Below are 18,784 nucleotides of genomic sequence, written 5' to 3'. Positions count from 1 at the left end.
TGGCCCTGACTGTGCGTGCCTCCCTCTATCACCGGAGATCCTGCCAGGTGACACATCCTCCATAGCTCCAGCTCTCACTGGACTCTAGCAAGGTCATTTCTTCTTGCCTCTTCATTTCAACTTTCTGCTGTTACAAGCCTCTGGGTGCCTCAGTATCCCTTGTTGCTGCTTTCAACCCTGCCTATACCTCTGTAAGTTATTTCTTCATTCATATTTATTTATTTGCATCATCTGAATGGAATACCTTTTTTTTTTTTTTTTTTTTTTTTGGTCAGGATCCCAGGTAGATCTCCCCAGTTAATCAGTATTTTAATATTTTGGGTTTTTTCTTCCTGACACTTATCACAACTCTAATTATTAATTAATTTCACTAACTTGTATATTTTCTGTCTTTTCCCACTAGAGGGTAAGTTCCAAACACATATTATAATGCCAGGCAGCAGGAAGGTGCTCAATGAATAACTTACTGAATGAATGCATGATGGAGGGAGGGAGGGAGGAGAGAAGGAGGGAGGGAGAGAGGGAGGGAGGGAGGGAGGGAGGGAGGGATGGATGGATGGATGGATGGATGGATGGATGGATGGATGGATGGATGGAAAGAAGGAATGAAAGGTGGAAGCATGGATACAGTGAGTAAATTTTGAGAGTCATGAATACTCGCAGAGTCAGAATGGGGAGATGAGAAATAGAGAGTGACAAAAATATGCTTACTTTTATGTGTTGTCTGACCATATCATTAGCCTCATTTCCATCAGAAAACCTTTCAGTATTTATCTGAAATGTCACGCTATATGCCATACAGAGCAACCTGAACATGTTTAGTATACTGAATTTAAAAGGAAAAAAAAAAGGCAACAGTACACTACAGAGTGAATCTGTGAACCAATAATACTATTAAATGTGATAATTTGCAGCTTCAGTAGCAAAGATGCATTAAAACTCGTAACTCCTTAGCTACAATCTGGGCCATGTCAAGGCCATATGCTACCAGCAAAATGACATATCTGGGCAGTCTATCCATGTGCCTGTCAGATCACTCCCAACCTCATCACCAGCCATTTTGTACACGTTACTGTGCCTCTTGCCCTTTAAGTCATTGTGAGGCTAGGTAAGAACTCCAGCTTTACCTGTTCTCTCTTTGACCTTGTCAAGATGTAATTATATATAAGTGAATAAATCTTGAGACTAAGACCATTCAAGCTATTAACCTGCAAATTTTTTTTTCTAGAGCTAACACACCTGCTTAATTTTTTGTGTGATTATGTTACTCTCTTTCATAAAAATTTTATTTTATGAAAATGCAAATTGTTTAAACCATATCAATAAGGTTGTTTAATATTCTCAGAGAGAGTTATGCAGTTTAAAAAGCAAACAAGGAGATGGTTATTTTTTTTTCCTATCTTGGGTATTTTCCTGCCTTATAGTGATTGTAAATTGTTTTCTAATAATTCCCCATACTCAAGCTTCATTCTTTTTTTGTCTCCCTCTACACGCACAAGGTGAATTTTATTCTCGGATGTGTTTCTATGTTTCCTCAATATTTTATTTCCAGCTAATTGTAGGTGGCTAATCTGAAGAAAGAGTAAGAAATAATTCTCAAAAACTTTGACTGAGAATCGAAAACAAATGTTAAGAAGGAGCTTGGAGAAATATGTGTATGTGTGAAAGATGCATGTGGGTTAAGTATTCAATTACAGGAAGTATAAAAGTGTCCTTTAAAATTCTTCCCTTTGCTAAACTGTTGTTTGGTCACAGAGTAGAAGAGAGGACGTGCCTTTCCCTGAGGCAACACCCAGTGTCACACAGCATCAGCCCAGCCAGATTCTCCAGGGAGGGTGGGAGGACAGCTGTCTCAGTGATGCTTCCACTCGTTTGAGAACGGACAGACACAGTGCCTAGGAGCCCTGTGGAGAGAACCCCAGGACACTTTGTCCTTGTCTCTCTGAAGTGGCATCTGGGCAGTACAGACACTTGGGTTATTAGAGGCATTTCCGTGGGTGCCAACATGTGTTCTAAGTGATTTCATTTTCTAGTCACAGATTCCATAGGAGGGAAGGAAGTCAGTAGGAAGGAAGAGATGACAAGCAGCATTTTATACATAAAACAACTGTGCAAGTGTTGGCCCAAGCTGATACAGCAGAGTAACACTAGTAGTAATAATAGAAGAAGTAAAAACAGTAATGATAGCAGTTATAATAGTGGATAGTAGTAATGATAGCAGCTAACACTTTAGTAGCATTTACTATGTGTCAGACACTATTCTGAGTGCTTTGTCTATATTGATTGCAAGTGTTTAAAATGCATGGCAGCAATTCTGAGTGGTATTCTTTTTATGGGGAGGAAACTGAGAAACAATGAAATTAAATAACTTGCCCACAGTCACATAGCTGCCAAGTAGTAGAACTGTAATACAAACCCAGGCAATGTAACCTTGGAGTCTGTGCTCCCGGCCAGTTCTACCCAAAGTGGATTCTGAGGATTATGCTTGTCTGCAAGCTGTTTGTCACCAGTCTGCTATGAGACTTGGAGAATTTAGGAGTGAGCATTTAGACACTTAATTTTTTTTAGCATTTTGACATTGTCTGTTGAATCCAATAATAAAAAACTGGGCCTCTTGTATATCTTTGTGGGTTTTAAAATTTCTTTTTTCTAGCAATTCATTTTTATGTTTTATAAAAGTATCAATGTGCACCTGATTGGGGATTAAAACTGGGCTCTCCATAGTTAGAGAAGGAATTTTTTAAATTCCTTACTCTTTGGTACTGCCTCACAGAGAGGTAAAGCACGGAACCATCTTTTTTGCCCCAGTGCCTAAAGCATTTTACAATAGATAGACAGAAAAGCGCGGATATGTGTTTCAGTTGGGTCTCTCCTAAATCACCAGCTCTTAGAATAGTGTCTGCACGGAGGAAACACTCACTATTTAATAAATGGATAAATGAATGAGTGAATGAAAATGAATGAATGAATTATGAATTCCTTAGTACAGGGACATGGCTGTGTTTTCTGCTCACAGTATAAGACTCATGATCTTGGGTTTAAGATTGTTAATGGTGCTAAAATTAAAAAGTCACAGCTCTTATGCCTCTAATGCTCCCAGGATGAGGGCAGGATTGGATGCATCTCATGGTCTTACCATCTGAGATCCCTCCGTTGCCATCACTTTTTCTGCAGAATGGCCTCCACCTGTTGCAAGGCAAAGCATGTTGATTCAAACTAAGGAACTCTCTTAAGAGAAATTACTCATTTCGCTTGAGTCAGATTCTGAACGTGGAGTTCTGGAAACAGTCCATTGAAGTGGATACCATCTCGTGCTTTATATGTCTCCCAGAGTACAAGTTATTCACTCCTTAAAAATGAGGAGACAGACTAAACTGATTTACTCTGTTTCCCTGGTTTATCAATGATTTGGAGATGCCATTTAATGTATTTCTTCTTTGGTGTCTCCATCTGAAGAAAGAGTGAGGGGACTAGTGCTTAAAGTTTTTAACCCCTTATCTATCAAATTGCTGAATGGGCAACTATCTATTTGAACAAGCGGTACAAGCAAACTTTCTTTCTCTATCCCCAATGGAATATCCCATACCCTTGCTACTTAGAGAGTGTTCTGTGGCCAAGAACATCACCCTCTGATCAGTCTGCATTTGTACAGAATCGCAAGGTGATTTGTTTACACAGTAGAGTTTGAGCAGTATTGCCTTATACCAGTGCAAAAGCAAGCGAGGCCCGTGCACTGAGAGCATCAGTGTGACCTGGGAACTTATGAGAAATGCAGATTCCTGAACCTCACTCCACCCTGGATATCTTTGTTCAGACCAGCTCTCCAGGTGATATTGATACTCGCTGAAGTTTAAGAAGCATTCTCTTAACATAACGTCATCATGATACCCAGCGTGAGGTTAGGAAATGGTATCTAATGTTGTGGGGTCTTAGCTTTGTGGTGCACAACAGTAGTCATTTTTAAAAAAGTATTCAGCTTTGTTTCATGCAGGCCCAGCAATTGTAAAAACAATATTTGCAGCAGCAGCAGAAGCTGCTTCCTAGTCTAGCACATTGATTTTGCAAAGTTGTTTCCAAGTACAGGATGAGCCTACATTTTCTGGCTCATGCAGGGCAATGTGAGACAGAGGCAGCTTTTCTAATGCTCAGGCTTAAACTCCCACATCATTGGAGGAACGAACATAAGCTGTGCAAGTACAAATTCTGGGCAATCTTGAAATGTTTAGAGCGTATTTTCATTTTCTTCTCTGCCCCAGTATTTATCAAAGTAACTTTTGAGAAGTGAAATGGCTAGAATCTGCCTGCAAACACCACGCTGTCATCTCTTCCTCTGCCAGCTGCACTTTCCACTTATATCTGTAGGCTTACAGCGTGATTCTCACCAACGCCACCCATTAGAATCACCCAGGAACTTCCTAAAAATACCACTTCCCAGATCCCATTGGTTGGTCAGAGGTGGGGCATGCATGGGCATCAGTGTTTGGTATGATGCCCAGGTGATCCCAACATGCAGCCGGAATTTGTACCACCAGCCTCGATCTTTCTACTCCCTAGTATCAGTTATTGCTGGGAGAGATAGCACATCAAAAATCACTGTTGAAGGCCAGGCGTGGTGGCTGACACCTGTAATCCCAGCACTTTGGGAGGCCGAGGCACGTGAATCATTTGAGGTCAGCAGTTCGAGACCAGCCTGGCCAACATGGCGAAACCCTGTCTATACTAAAAGCAGTTAGCTGGGTGTGATGGCACGTACCTGTAGTCCCAGCTACTCCGGAGGCTGAGGCAGGAGAATCACTTGAACCCGGGAGGTTGAGGTTGTAGTGAGCCAAGATAGCGCCAGTGCACTCCAGCCTGGGCAGTAAAGCAAGACCCTGTCTCAAAAATACATATATACACACACACATAAAATATATATAATACATAATATTACATATATATTATCTATATATAGTTGAGGCTTTCTTTAATGCAGCCAGGTTTATAAAAGACTGCTCTGTAGGATACTTTGAACCAAGCCTTGTACATAAGCCTTGGAATCAGATGCAAATGGATTTAAATCCCAGCCATTTCATTTGATAGCTTTGTGGCTGTCACCAAATTGCTTAACTTCTCTGTACCTATTTCTTCCCCTATAAAATGGGAATCATAAAATCTGTGTCATAGCAACACTCTAGTGGTGAAATGGAGTAATGAGTTAAAACGTGCCCTCTCCTTCCTACCCCAGGTCACCTGAGAGCAGGTCTCTGCATTGACTGCTCTGGTATGTTTCCTGCCTGCCCCTTAACACCCGCCTTCCTTCCTGAACTCTACTGACTGCTCCCCAACTCCTCCCCTCTCTGCCCAGATTTTCAACCTGCATCTTCTCATCACCAGCTTGCTGTTTACGCACCTTCTGTTCTTTCTGCTCTAGCACCCAGATAGTAACTTCTTTCCTGCCTTCTCCTAACCCTGGTGTGACAGCAAGAGAAGATATTGTTTCACGTGCTTTCTCCTTTTCCTGGTTTGTCAGCTGGTCATTTATTAGCAGCTGAAGCAGCATGCACTGTTTTTGTCCATTAAAGCTAGGGGATTAGTTTCCTAGGGCTGCCATGACAAATTACCATAAACTTAGTGCCTTAAAACAACACAAATGTATTCTTGCACAGTTCTGGAGGCCTGGGAGCCACATTCCCTCCAAAGCTCTGGAGGAGGATCCTTCCTTGCCTCTTTCAGCTTCTGGTGACTCCCATTGATATTTGGCTCTGGCAGCATAACTGCAATATCTGTCTCTATCGTAACATGGCCTTCTCCCCTGTGTCTCCATGTTTTCTTTACTGGCTCTTGTAAGGATACTTTCATTGGATTTAGCATTTGTCTTAATCCAGGACGATCTCATCTCAATCCTTACCTTAGTTACATCTAAGAAGATTTCCAAGTTAAGTCACATTCTGAAGTTCCATGTACAATTTTGGAGGGAGACACTGTTTAGTCCACTACAGCTCATAACTAGAATGCAGTCAATTCAATTGTCTATGTTTTCCTTGAAGACTCTGGCAGGAAGTAGTGTGGAAGTATTGCTATTGGCCAGTCTGGGTGGTACACACCTGTAATCTCAGTACTTTGGGAGGTCAAGGTCAGGGTATTGCTTGAGGCCAGGAATTTGAGATCAGCCCAGGCAACATAGCAAGCAACTGTCCCCCCCCCCGCCCCCAAAAAAAAGAAAAAAGAAAAAGAAAGAAAAGAAAAAGAAAATTAGCCAGATGTCATGATATATGCCTGTAGTCCCAGCTACTCGAGAGGCTGAGGCAGGAGGGTTGGATCACTTAAGCTCAGGAGTTTGAGGTTGCAATGAACAATGATCATGCCACTGCACTCCAGCCTGAATGACAGAGTGAGACTCTGTCTCTAAAAAAGAAAAAATAAATAAATAAGTATTCTGTTAAGGCAGTAGGCCCAGGATGGTCTGAATTCTAGATGTCAACCAGGTTCAAAGTGAAAGTGTTTGGTAGGCTGAGTGATTGCTGGAGCTCTTACTGAAAGTTGGTGGACACAGCTGCTTACAGTATAATAATTTGCTAGAGATAATTATACTGCAGCCCAAACCTATTATCTCCCCAGCCAAGCTAAGGCACTGCCAGTAACTTATTCTGGTTTCCCGAGGAAGTGTGGCCAGCAGCAGTAGCATATTGTTCTCATCATATCACATTATGTTCATATGAAGAACGTTGCATTTGAGCGGTGTTTGCATCACAGCCAGTTGTTGCCCTTCCACTCTCTGGTACAGAATAGATTCAGCTTTTATTAGTGTAAATAGATTAGTCCCATTTAAGGTCTGCTGGAAGTCATTATGAAAATCATTAGGCTGAAGAGAACTGATCAATTGATTTTCTTTCCCCCTGTAAGCGCTGAGAGATGGTGCTAATGGTCTCACTGTGCTAAAAATAAGTCTTAGAACCAAGATGCCTTGGGGTCTAATCTGATTCTTCAGTGTTTGTCGATACCTAAAGAAACACTAACTTACCACTCAGAGGTTTGATTTTCTTTGCATTTTACTTTTGTTATTTTATTTATTCACCAACTATTATTTTGCCTCTTCATGTCAAGAAATAACCACTTGTGGCTACCTAAGACTTTATCGAGGAAGAGGGAGTGGAAGATGCCTTTGTTCTTGTCTTTATTTAGATTGTCCAGCACTCACCTGTTCACTTCCAAGACACCAGAGCAAATTAAATCTTTTATTACTAATAGAGACTTTTGGGATCTGATAACATTCGTCCGTGTTTTCAGATCATTTTTTATCAAGTTGTGTTACTTATGTATTGTTAATTCTATTACTGGTTTAGTACATTTTAATTTTGTAGAAGTTTTGTTGTGATTCTTCATAGCCATCTTTGAAAGTGCTTACTGCTACGTTTCATCATGGTGAGGTGGGAAATAGATATAAAACATAGATTTGGTCTCCATAATCATCAGCTCAATGACCTTAGACAAGTCCAAGCCACTTGCCTTCTCTGAGCTTCTCCTCTCTCATGTATAAAACGAGAATGACACTTGCCCAGACCATAGACTACCTCCAAAGACTAGGATGAGAAGTACCATGGGATCATGGATTCAGCAGGGATTTATGAAGTCTTCTACATATTGATCTGTTTCATAATTATTATTAGTGGTCCACATGCCCACATGATTGCTCCATTCAGAAAAAAAAAAAAAAAATCCACTAGTGTTAAAGGAAGTGGTGCTAAGAAAACGCCTACATGAATAAAAATATTTTCTACTAAGTGGAAAGCTTCACTAATATTTACTGGTTTGTTTCATACATGATTAGACAACCATTTTTTCCCCAGTTTATCACAAAGATGTTTTAAATATACAAAAAATCTAGAAAAAAATGTCCACTGAACACCCACATACTCACCACCCAGATTCTACCATTAACATTTTTCTATATTTGTTTTATAGCATGACCAAACCTGGTCATTTTGATTCCTCTTCAGCCTTCACAGAAATGAATTCCCCATCATTCCATGAGTACCTTACCATGGTGCTGTTCCCAGTATTTTAATCTTAGAAAATCTGAACATACAGAGAGATACATTAAGTAAGAAAGTAGTTGCTTCGAAAAAGTATTTATTTTCTAAAAGTACTCGTCCAAACATTTCCTTCACATAGTTCCATGGAAAAGGAAATTGACCAGCTCATGCTTATGATTAATCTATAAGTAGTGCCTTTATTGATATAATATTACAAAGGAACTTGTCCTCATAACTGTTGATGAAGAAGGCTGTGAGTCGAGCCACTCAGAGACGATTTTTTTAATATACAGGCAGAACAGGCCCATTATATGATCAAATTGAATTTCTATAAATATCATTAACTTATTGTCTTACCTTCGAATGAAAAAGAAACAGGATCTCCTCTGACTGGCTGGTTTTCTTAGAGACGTTCCTGGTTAACTAGACTTCTGTAAGTAACTTTCTGCAAAGCAATGACAGAAAAAAATATTTAACTATATTTAAACTAGCTTCTATATAATATAGCCAGCTAGGGTTTTGGAATAATACCACAGGGACTAGAGATAAACATTATTTTCTTTTGTCTTCAGAAAAATCATCTGCAACCAACCTTACACATTTTATAACGATCCTTAATTATCTCAACATTTTTTATTTTTGAGGTCAACCATTATTCTGAATGTTTTCTTCAACAATCTATAATCTCTCTTAATGTATTTGGAACAGATTTTAGTTTAGATGCAACTTTTAAAGAATTCATCTACTACATCTGGGTTATGAGGTCAGTTTAAAAAGAATAAACTGGAAGCCTTTATCCCCTTAGGTAGAGGAGTCATGAGGGACTACTGAATGAGAAAGTAATTATAGTCAGTGACACTTGTTTACTAGCTTTGCTTGGTGCTAAGAAACTTGCCTGAGCACGCGGCTGTTTCAGAATGACATCAATATAGGGATAACCCCTGGGTTTTAAAGTAGGGCTCTGAGATTACTTTCTATCATGAGTAAAGAAGCCCCACTGATGGTCGTCTTAGTTGTCACCTAGACTGTTCTCTGAAACAGGGCTTATTTGGGGTAAGCATTTTGAGGTTTTGATTGGCTGCTGTCCATTTTGATCTTGCCTCAGCCCACTCATTGGTAGATAAGCAGGAGAGAAGGTAATGACTTATGACAGATCTGCTGACAGGGACTGAAATACATTAACACTCTGTCACTCAGATCTTTAGAGGGCTGCCTTTGCCTGAAATATATTTGACTTTACTTGCTAACAAAGGCATCTTCAGATTTATTTCTTTTCCTTAAATGTTAGAGAAGAGGAAGAGCATCCCATTGAAAGATACTAGGAAGAGAAAAGCCTGGCTCAACAGCCCAAGCAAATGATAGTTATCATTCTTGGGAGCAGCAGAATTGCTGATAGTGCGAGATTGCTAGTAGGAGCCAGATGAGTGTGGACAGAGAACTGCTGTACTTAGGAAATATTTGAGGTTCTTATTCTAAGCAATTTTTGCCCTATGTGGATGTTGCAGCTCTGGCTTAGAGATGTTCTAGTGAGAAAATGGAGAGAAACAAGACTATCTCAGCTTCAAAGTTTAATGGCCCTTTAAGATTAACTGTTCAAATAAAGCAGCTGCTTTTCTTCATGCTTTTCAAGGATGCTGCCCTACTCAAAAACTTGTGTGTACTTAATCTTAGCATAGACAATCTCAGATGGACTGGTGAAACCTGACACATCTCTTAAAACAAGAGTGACATGACACAGTGAAAGAATTTTCACCACTGAAATTTTAATAAAATGAAATGATTAATATGTATTTATTAAACACCTGCTTTGTGCTATCACTGGACAAGGTGATTGTGGGGATACAGAATAAATTTAAAGCAAGACTCCTTCTTCTCAGGAATTTAGTAGGGATCAATTAATTAGGAAACTGGAATTTCTCACACCTACAAATCCAAGAACAGTAAAGGACACTTTATAATTGAGTACTGAATGTGATGGTTTAGAAGATTTTCACTATAAGAGCTGAAGAGAGAGACACAGAAGGCTGGAGGATTCAAGAGAGACCTTAGGCAAGAAGTGGGCCCTGGGTCATTGTAGGATGTGTAGAAATGAAAAAGGCAGAGGAGAAAAGTCATTGTAGGATGTGTAGAAATGAAAAAGGCAGAGGAGAAAAGCGACCTGAACAGCAGACACAACGTAAGCAAAGACACAAAAGGTAAAACTGACCATTGCGTGTTCATCAGACAGTGAGGGTCTAAATGAGTGAAGGAATGAAAGGAGAATAAGAAATAAGGTTAACGGGGACACAAAACTCTATCAGGGAAGTCTCAAACTCTGAACACACCAGTTTACTTTTGAAGTGGAACTGATACAGAATGGTGGCAGTTTTTAGAGAAGGGACGTGTTCAAATGGATGCACTTTTAAGGAACAGTGGGCCTTGGCAGTTCAGACAGGATTAAGGGGCAGAGAGCCTGGGGTCCCAGAGGCAGCTGAGGCAGAGATCCACTAAGTTCAGCTCTGAAGGGGAGACAGAAAGTTGTATGTGTTTCTCTCCAGACCAAAGTTTTAGGTGATGGCGTCATGGCTGCCTGAGATCCGGTGAGCCCCCAGCATTGTGCCGAGCTTAGCATTTGTCATCAGTCTCTTGAATTATTGTCCTAGTTGACCAAACCACCCAACAGTCTGACTTTCTGGGGTAAATATTGCACTCATGAATCTCCGTGAGGGTGTTCCCTCCTGAGCCCTCAAAGGCATGACCAAATGGGGTTCATCGTCACCTCCGTGTACACAGGAGCAGCCATCTTGGCTTTAGCACACTCACATTTGTTTAAAGATTAAGCTGTACATTTCTCATTTGTTACTTTTTTAGACACACAGGAGCTCTGTCAGTTAAACTCCTGCTTTGGGGAAAAGGCAACATGCCGCCAGTTCATTAACAGGTTATCTATGTCGTTATGTCCTTTCTGGATTGTGCATATTGGAAATAGAGTCTTTTGAGGAGGAAAAAAAAAAGCTATCTAGCCTTCTAGTTTCCCTTTCTTTTTCTTCTTCATTCTTATCTCCTTTTTTCCCCTTTATAGTTACAGCTATTCCCATGATGGATGGTCGTATCTGTGGAGTCCAGAATACCCTGAGTATTCACTTGCAAATAGCTACAAAGTCAAATACAGATAACTACACTTAAATGAGAGCTATTCTCCACCTCTTCTCACTGCACACACACTACTTCTCTTTGCCCCATTTCAGCTGCAGGAGCTTAATTGCTTCTTCCTTTTTATTCCACAAAGCATTTCGGAATTTGTTGTGCCCTTGGTCATTTCAAGGTCAAGGCTGCCTATCAGGCACTTGCAGAAGTGCTCCGGTGACCTTGCTTGCTGTGTTTGCCCATGGCTTCTGAGGCTTTACCGGAGTGAGCAGCCTGCCCGAGCAGAGAGAAGGCTGGCCTGTCAGTCAATTTCTTGCCTCTTGAACAGGAGGAGTATGCTTTTCTTCCAACCTCTCAAAGTTTGCTTTAGAGCCAAAAGAAATCTTTAACACATAGTAGGTACTTATTTGCTAAATGAATAAAATGAAAATTGCCAACAGCTATGTTAAAGTGTGGCCTCTGGCTTACTTGGTTAGGGGTAGGGTGTGTAAAAGCAAACCTCTGTTGTTTGCCAAGGAAAGGAGTGTCAAATATTTGTGTTTTTAAAAAAATAAACTTTATTTCAGAAAAGTTATAGATTTATCAGTGTTGCAAAGACAGTGCAAAGAGTTCCCATATACCCCCACTTTCCCTATTATATGAATATCTTACACCTGTATTCCTATGGTGCATTTATTGCAATTAATGAGCCAGTATTGACACATTATTATTAACTAATAATACCTTATTCATACTGCCTTGTTTTGTGTATATGTATGTGTGTATTTTTTAAACTTAATGCCCTCTTGCTGTTCAGGATACCACAATACATTTAGTTGTTATGGCTTCTTAGGCTGTCCTAAATGTGACAGTTTTCTTACTTTCCTTTCTTCTAATGACCGTGACAGTTTTGAGGAGTGCTGGTTAGGTATTTAGTAGAATGTCCTGCAATATGTGTCTGTCTGCTATTTTTCTCATGATTTCACTGGGATTATGTGTTTCTGGGAGACATTTTCATCACATCTTACCAGGGTATACACTATCAATATGACTTAGCACTGTTGATGTTAACCTTGATTACTTGCCTGAGGCAGTACTTGTCAGGTTTTTTCACTACTGAGTTACTTTTACTCCCTTTCCACAGTGTATTCTTTGGAAGGAAGCCGCTTTGCCCAGCCCACACACTTAACGTGCAGGGAGTTATTCTCCACTTCCTTGACGGTGGAGTATCAGTATAAATGATTTGATTTAGAATGCTTCTACATGAGAGATCTGTCTGTTCTCCTTCATTTATGTAATTATTTGGTTATTTATTTGTCAGTATAGACTTACAGATTTGTGTTTTATTCTTGGAGTTATAATCCACTTTATTTTGCTGCTGATGTCTAGCTTTGGACATCAGGAGCTCCTTTGATTGTCTTCTGTTATCTCCTAAGTTCCCATCTTTGTGATTTTTTTTTTTTAAGGCACCTCCTTACTTTCTGGCACTATAAGGTGCTCCTGGCTCATCTTGTATATTGCCTGCCCCAGGCCTAGAATCAGCCATTTTTCTAGGAATCCTAGTTCCTTTATTAGAGACTAGTATTGGAAAACAAGATCTGGGGTTTTAGAATGTTTCTTGTTACTTGAGTATCATTATTTCTAGGCCCACTCAGCTGACATTGAAAGGAAAAATATATGTGTGTATACTAACCCTTGAATATATTCATATCTTTATATATTTCTATATGTAACCATTTATATCTATATTAAGCTAAAAACGAGTTCAGAATGATGTCTCCAACACTAATCCATTACTATGTGGAGCATTCTAGCCTCTTCTTGGTTAGGTGTGACCTACCTCTCCCTCAGTGAGAAACCTGGCTCCCACCATCTGCCATTAGTTTACTTAACTGTATACATGGAGTCTAGTATACATGTGTAACAATAACACAGTCATTCAATTCCAATATATACGTATAGCAGTGTCAGAATTGTTGACGCATACCCTTGTGGGAAACAACTTTATCAGCTAGTATACAGTACTTTTATAGTTTCTTTTGCCTTTAGTCTTATAGACTATACGCATTTCTGGTGTTACTTGGGTCAGTACCTTTTCTCCTTACCCTCTTCAAAGACATTGTTTTATACGTTTGTAATAGTTAGATAGTTTTGTCACATTCTGCACTAAATCCTAGGATTCTATGATAACCCAAATGATGTTTTTAATTTGCATACATTAACGTTCATTCTTTGTGCTTTAAAGTTCTGTGAGGTTTGACAATGCAATATGTCATGTATCTACCATTATGATATCACACAGAATGGTTTTTACTACCCTAAAAAATTCCCATACTTCACCTATTCAACATTTCTCCCTTCTCCCTAAGACTCTGGCAGTCACTGATTTTTTCACTGTCTCCATAGTTTTGCCTTTTCCAGAATTCATATCATTGGAATCATACAAGAAGTGCCTTTTTCAGACTGGCTTCTTACACTCAGCAATATGCTTAAGATTCATTCATGGATTTTCACAACTTGATAACTCATTTCTTCTTATCATTGAATAATATTGCATTGTATTGATATACCATAGATTCTAAAATACATTCACCTTTTGAAGGACATCTTGGTTGCTTCCATTTAGCGTGATTATGAATAAAACTGTTATAAACACTTATGTTTAGGTTTTGTGTGTATATAAGCTTTCTAATCAGTTGGATTTTTTTAATGTATTGAAATTGTAGGGGTCAGTGGGCTTGTGGTGTAGTAGAGGGAGATTTACAAGTAAACAAGTATATCAGTGGTAAGTGCTTTCATAAAACTATAAATGTAACATGTAAACTGTTGAATCTAAGAAAAAGGCAAAAGTAAAAATACTTAAATCATTCTTAGGCTCTCTTATAGAAAAGATAATATTTAGCAGTTCTTTCCAGGAAAAACACACCCTTAACACACATAGATGCACACATATGCACACACACACACACCCCCAAACCAACCTAACTTGCTGAAGACACACTGTTAAAGCTCTAGCAAAGACCACAAGTCAGGTGGTAGACTCCTGCAAAACTTAACACAATGATTTTTCTTCTTCCAACTCAAAGAACAGGAGAGAAATTTCATGTAAAGGTGAATAATCAGTTCTTGCCCCTAAGAAGGAAAAAAAAAAAAGGCCTAGAGATGTTTAGGTATCTGGAAACCTGGAATTGATTAATAAGACAAAAGAACAAATATAATTATTTTACCAAGTCATTTAGAGATAGCAACAAGTCATTTTTTCTGGGATTTGGAGTTCCTCCCAGATATTTCTTATAGAGGGAGCTAAACCCGAAGGAGCTCACCAAATGGTAAATGAAATCTTCCTTTGTCAAGAGCTAACTAGGAGTTGTTTTTGTTAAGCTTCCAGGAAGAGATGGCTTTGACCAGGAGGCCTTTCAGAAGCCTCTCGCTTCCAGCCCACACACCTTTGTTTGTTTGGTTGGTTTGTTTTTGAAACAGGGTCTCACTCTGTCACCCAGGCTGGAGAGCAGTAGTACAGTCATGGCTCACTGAAGCCTTGATCTCCTGGACTCAGGTGATCCTCCCAACTCAGCCTCCCAGGTAGCTGGGACCACAGGCATGTGCCACCACACCCACCTAATTTTTTTGTATATTTTATAGAGATGGGGTTTTGCCATGTTGGCCAGGCTGGTTTCAAACTCCTGGGCTCAAGCGATCAGCTTGTCTCAGCCTCCCAACGTGTTGGATTTATAGGTACGAGTCACCATACCTGACCCTTGCACAGCTTTCAGTATTAGGTGACCATTCAGCTGGGCCAGTTAGAACCTGACTTATAAACCAGTTATTGGTGAAGAAGGTAGAATAGAGAAAGAGAAGTATATTTACTGCCTAGCAGATGGAACACACAGGAAGGGGTACCAAGCACACCTCCCACCTTGAATGCACAGTGACCCTGCATGTTAGTAAGATATAACATAATCTCAGAGGCTTGACTAGATTAACAAGCTCTCCTCATTTGAAGCAGAATTGTGGGATATGATGAGGTTTCTCTTCAAAAACTCTGATCAATCTTTTATTCTTTAATTCATAGTACACCCCACCTTTTCCCTTTTTCTCCTTTTTTTCCTTTTTGCCTTTGTTAGATGCCCAGGCACGCCACAGTACCAGGCGTTCTCAGTACCGGCTCACATTCATTTCCTTATTTGGAAAGAGGACTATCTAGCTCATTACAGACACCCCTTCCCCTTCCCCTCCACTTTCTTTTAAGTGCCCACCTTATCTAAAAAAATCAAATGTTTAGCCAACCGGGATTGGTTTAGATTGTACGACCCGACCCCGGCCATTGGGGAAAGGGTACAGGGGCAGGACTTGTGTCAGGGATAAAGGCTCTCGTGTCCCTTTGTTGAGGTGTGCTCTCATGCCAGCTGGCCAAGGAGGCACCCCTCTGCGCAGAAGTAAAATTGTTTTTCTAAGAATCCTTTGTTCCAGTGTTCAATTTCCTTAGGATTTTGAGCATTATTCCTAACAAGAATTAATAGGGTGGAAGGAATATGAGCAGAGGAGCCAAAGTATAAGTGCAGAAAGAACTTTCTCCAACAGCCAACATGACAAGAAATTTGTAAACAGCAGTGATCAGAAGTGTTTTGATACATAGGACGTAAATAATAGAAAATTTAAGATTTCTCTTTAAGTGAATGATATGGTTTGGCTGTGTCCCCACCCAAATCTCATCTTGAATTGTAACTCCCACAATTCCCACGTGTCATGGGAGGAACCCGGTGGGAGGTGATTGAATTAAGGGGCGGGGGGAGTCTTTCCTGCACTGTTCTCATGATAGTGAATGAGTCTCACGAGATCTGATAGTTTTAAAAATGGGAATTTCCCTGCACAAGCTCTCTTTTTTTGCCTGCTGCCATCCATGTAAGACATGACTTGCACCTCCTTGCCTTCTGCCATGATTTTGAGGCCTCCCCAGCCAGGTGGGACTGTAAATCCATTAAACCTCTTGCATGTATAAATTTCCCAGTCTTGGGTGTGCCTTTATCAGCAGTGTGAAAATGAAATAATATAGTGAAAAAAAAGTCAGAGATAAGTTATAATTTACGTTACAGTTGTGAAGCCCAAATATCTGAGACAAGTCTCAGTAAATCTAGGAAGTTTATTTTGCCAAAGTTAAGGACGCATGCCCATGATGCAGCCTCAGGAGGTTCTGACAACATGTGCCCAAGGTGGTCAGGGCACAGCCTTGTTTTATACATTTTAAGGACACATGCGACATCAATCAATACATGTAAGATGTACATTGATTTGGTCCAGAAAGATGGGACAATTCAAAGTGGGGATAGGACTTCCTGTTCATAGGTAGGTAAGAGACACGGGATTGCATTCTTTTGAGTTTCTGATTAGCCTTTCCAAAGAAAGCAATCAGATATGCATCTATCTCAGTGAGCAGAGGGATGACTTTGAATAGAATAGGAGGCAGGTTTGCCCTAAGCAATTTCCAGCTTCACTTTTCCCCTTTAGTTTAATGAATTGGGGGGTCCCAAGATTTATTTTCCTTTCACATAGTTGGTGAATGTTTTAAATTAGTCCCTGGGTAAGTATGTTTTTAAAAATCATGTTATAGTTCATATATTTGTCTAAAATGCATTAAATATTTATGTGATTATATATTTATAATATCGCCTTTTTATGGAGTCGTTTTATAGAAATCATCATAAATGAATGGAATGGAAGCTATCTTTACTCTTTGTCAACCAGCTTTATCTAGGGAAAACGAAGCTAACTGGCTCATGAAACTGTTGACCAGATTAACTTCATGATTACTAACCCAATTATAGACCTTGTGCCTGGATAGAAATAATTAATTGCCTTAGTGCTAGCTTAGCAAATGCAAATACCTCAAGTAATAGCAAAAATTCTATGCTTATTTCAATTCTGTTTCCTTATTTCTTTCAGGTTCTGGACATACAGGCACAGGCTAGTTTACTTACATGATGGAAATATAATATAGCAGTCAGGCAAGTTTTAACCAAACTCATATACATGGGATAATTATTCTGAGTCATAAATCTTTTCAATAAAAGCCTGATTGTGTATAGTTAGCCTACATTATTAATTTTCCCCAGCTAGCATTGGTATTCTCTATCATATAAAGGCTAGACTTCAATAGAATGTTAAGACTGGAAGGTATACCTTAGAAATTAATTTCTTTACTGGAGTCAAGTTCAACACATTAAGTGCTTTGTCTAAGATGGCATATCTGGTAAATAGCAGATCCAATAGTAGAATTCAGGCCCTTCTCCTTCTGGCCCAATTCTATTTCTATTCTACCTGTTAACCTTTCATGTGCTGGATGATTTATTTATATTGGATTCTAACAGCACTGACACTTGTACTGTAAAAGAAATATTTTGTTCTGCTGAAGTTCCAGTAAAGGAACATCTTAAACCACCTCCTACTTAGGGTGACTTTGCCTTTCCTTTTGCTCCTCTCTCTAAAGGCAGAACACGTTTCACTCCAAAACCAAATAACACACATCTCTCTCCTAATTTATGGTTTTCAAAATTTCAGAGTTTTTTTTCCCCCGTTGCTGTCCAGAGTGCTGTCTGAAAAGTCACAATGATTTAAATAATTGATGGCTACTTTATGAAATTGTCAGCCTGGATCCATCCTCCTGCCTCCCTCAACCACAAGTCCTTGAGCAGCTAATCCTTTTATGTTGGATGCTTTATTTTTCCCTTCCTGGTTTCATTTAGATAATTATATTATTCACCCTGGAATATAATTGCCGTTATACTGTGGGGGATGTGGGAGTGAAGTAGGATGGGAGCTGCCTGCTGCTGGCATCTGCAGGTTGTAAAATGTCTGTTACACTCTAGCCTCTAATTTTTTTTGCCATCCCACCTTCTAAAGATTTAATTATACCTGTGTAAAAGCATAATTTGAAATCTGACTTATGATTCTTTTGGAAGATAAAAAAGACGAATCCATTGTTAAACATGAATAAGCATGGTACAATGGAAAAAACTTTGGCCTGGAATTCAGTTGAACTAACAATTTTTGAATGCCTACTGTGTGCTAGGGACAGTACTAACAATTAGGAAGTGCAAAAATTTAAAGAAAAGGCCTGTCCTCTAGGAGTGTTCATCCTGGTGATCTCCTACTAACTTGTGGCATGACTTTGCACAGTACACTTAATCTGTCTGGGCCTCAGTTTTCTCATCTCTAAACAGAGCGTATTGGCCCTCTTCTGAATTTTCTCCTAGCTATAATATTGGGCAGTGCTCTAAAAAAAGATCATACAATAGCAGCAGCAGTCAGATTTAACTGGAAGAATAGGGAGTGGTAAAAGGTTTAAATTTTCTGTGGCAGAAGTCATTTTGTCATCTCTGATTTCAGCTCTTTGACAAGGGATTCCTTTATCTTGAATACATTTTCTTCCTGCTAAGTCCTGCATGCCCAAAACAGGGTGTGTTTGGAGGCAGAAGGTAACAATCTCTGAGTAACTGAAAGTTATCAAAGCAGCAATAACTTTCTCTTTCAAATTATTGCCTGATGTCTTCTTAGCTCGTGAAGCTGTTTTTCCAGTGAGGATTCTAATTCTAATGTGGTTTTCACAAGCCTGAGCTTCACTATTTATTGGTTAGAAGAGAAAGTCACAAAATGGGTTTTGTGCTTTTTTA

General features: G+C 39.5%; 1 protein-coding gene across 2 annotated transcripts in view; it reads left to right on the top strand.

Annotated features, from left to right (window-relative positions):
- Positions 1-18,784, top strand: part of LOC105471359 (exocyst complex component 4) — an 822,236-nt gene that overhangs the window by 568,294 nt on the left and 235,158 nt on the right. The window lies entirely within an intron of this gene.

This window comes from Macaca nemestrina, chromosome 4 (assembly GCF_043159975.1).
Source record: "Macaca nemestrina isolate mMacNem1 chromosome 4, mMacNem.hap1, whole genome shotgun sequence".
Classification (NCBI taxonomy): domain Eukaryota; kingdom Metazoa; phylum Chordata; class Mammalia; order Primates; family Cercopithecidae; genus Macaca; species Macaca nemestrina.
The sequence above is the reverse complement of the archived record's forward strand: the minus strand, read 5'-3'. Positions and strand labels throughout refer to the sequence as shown.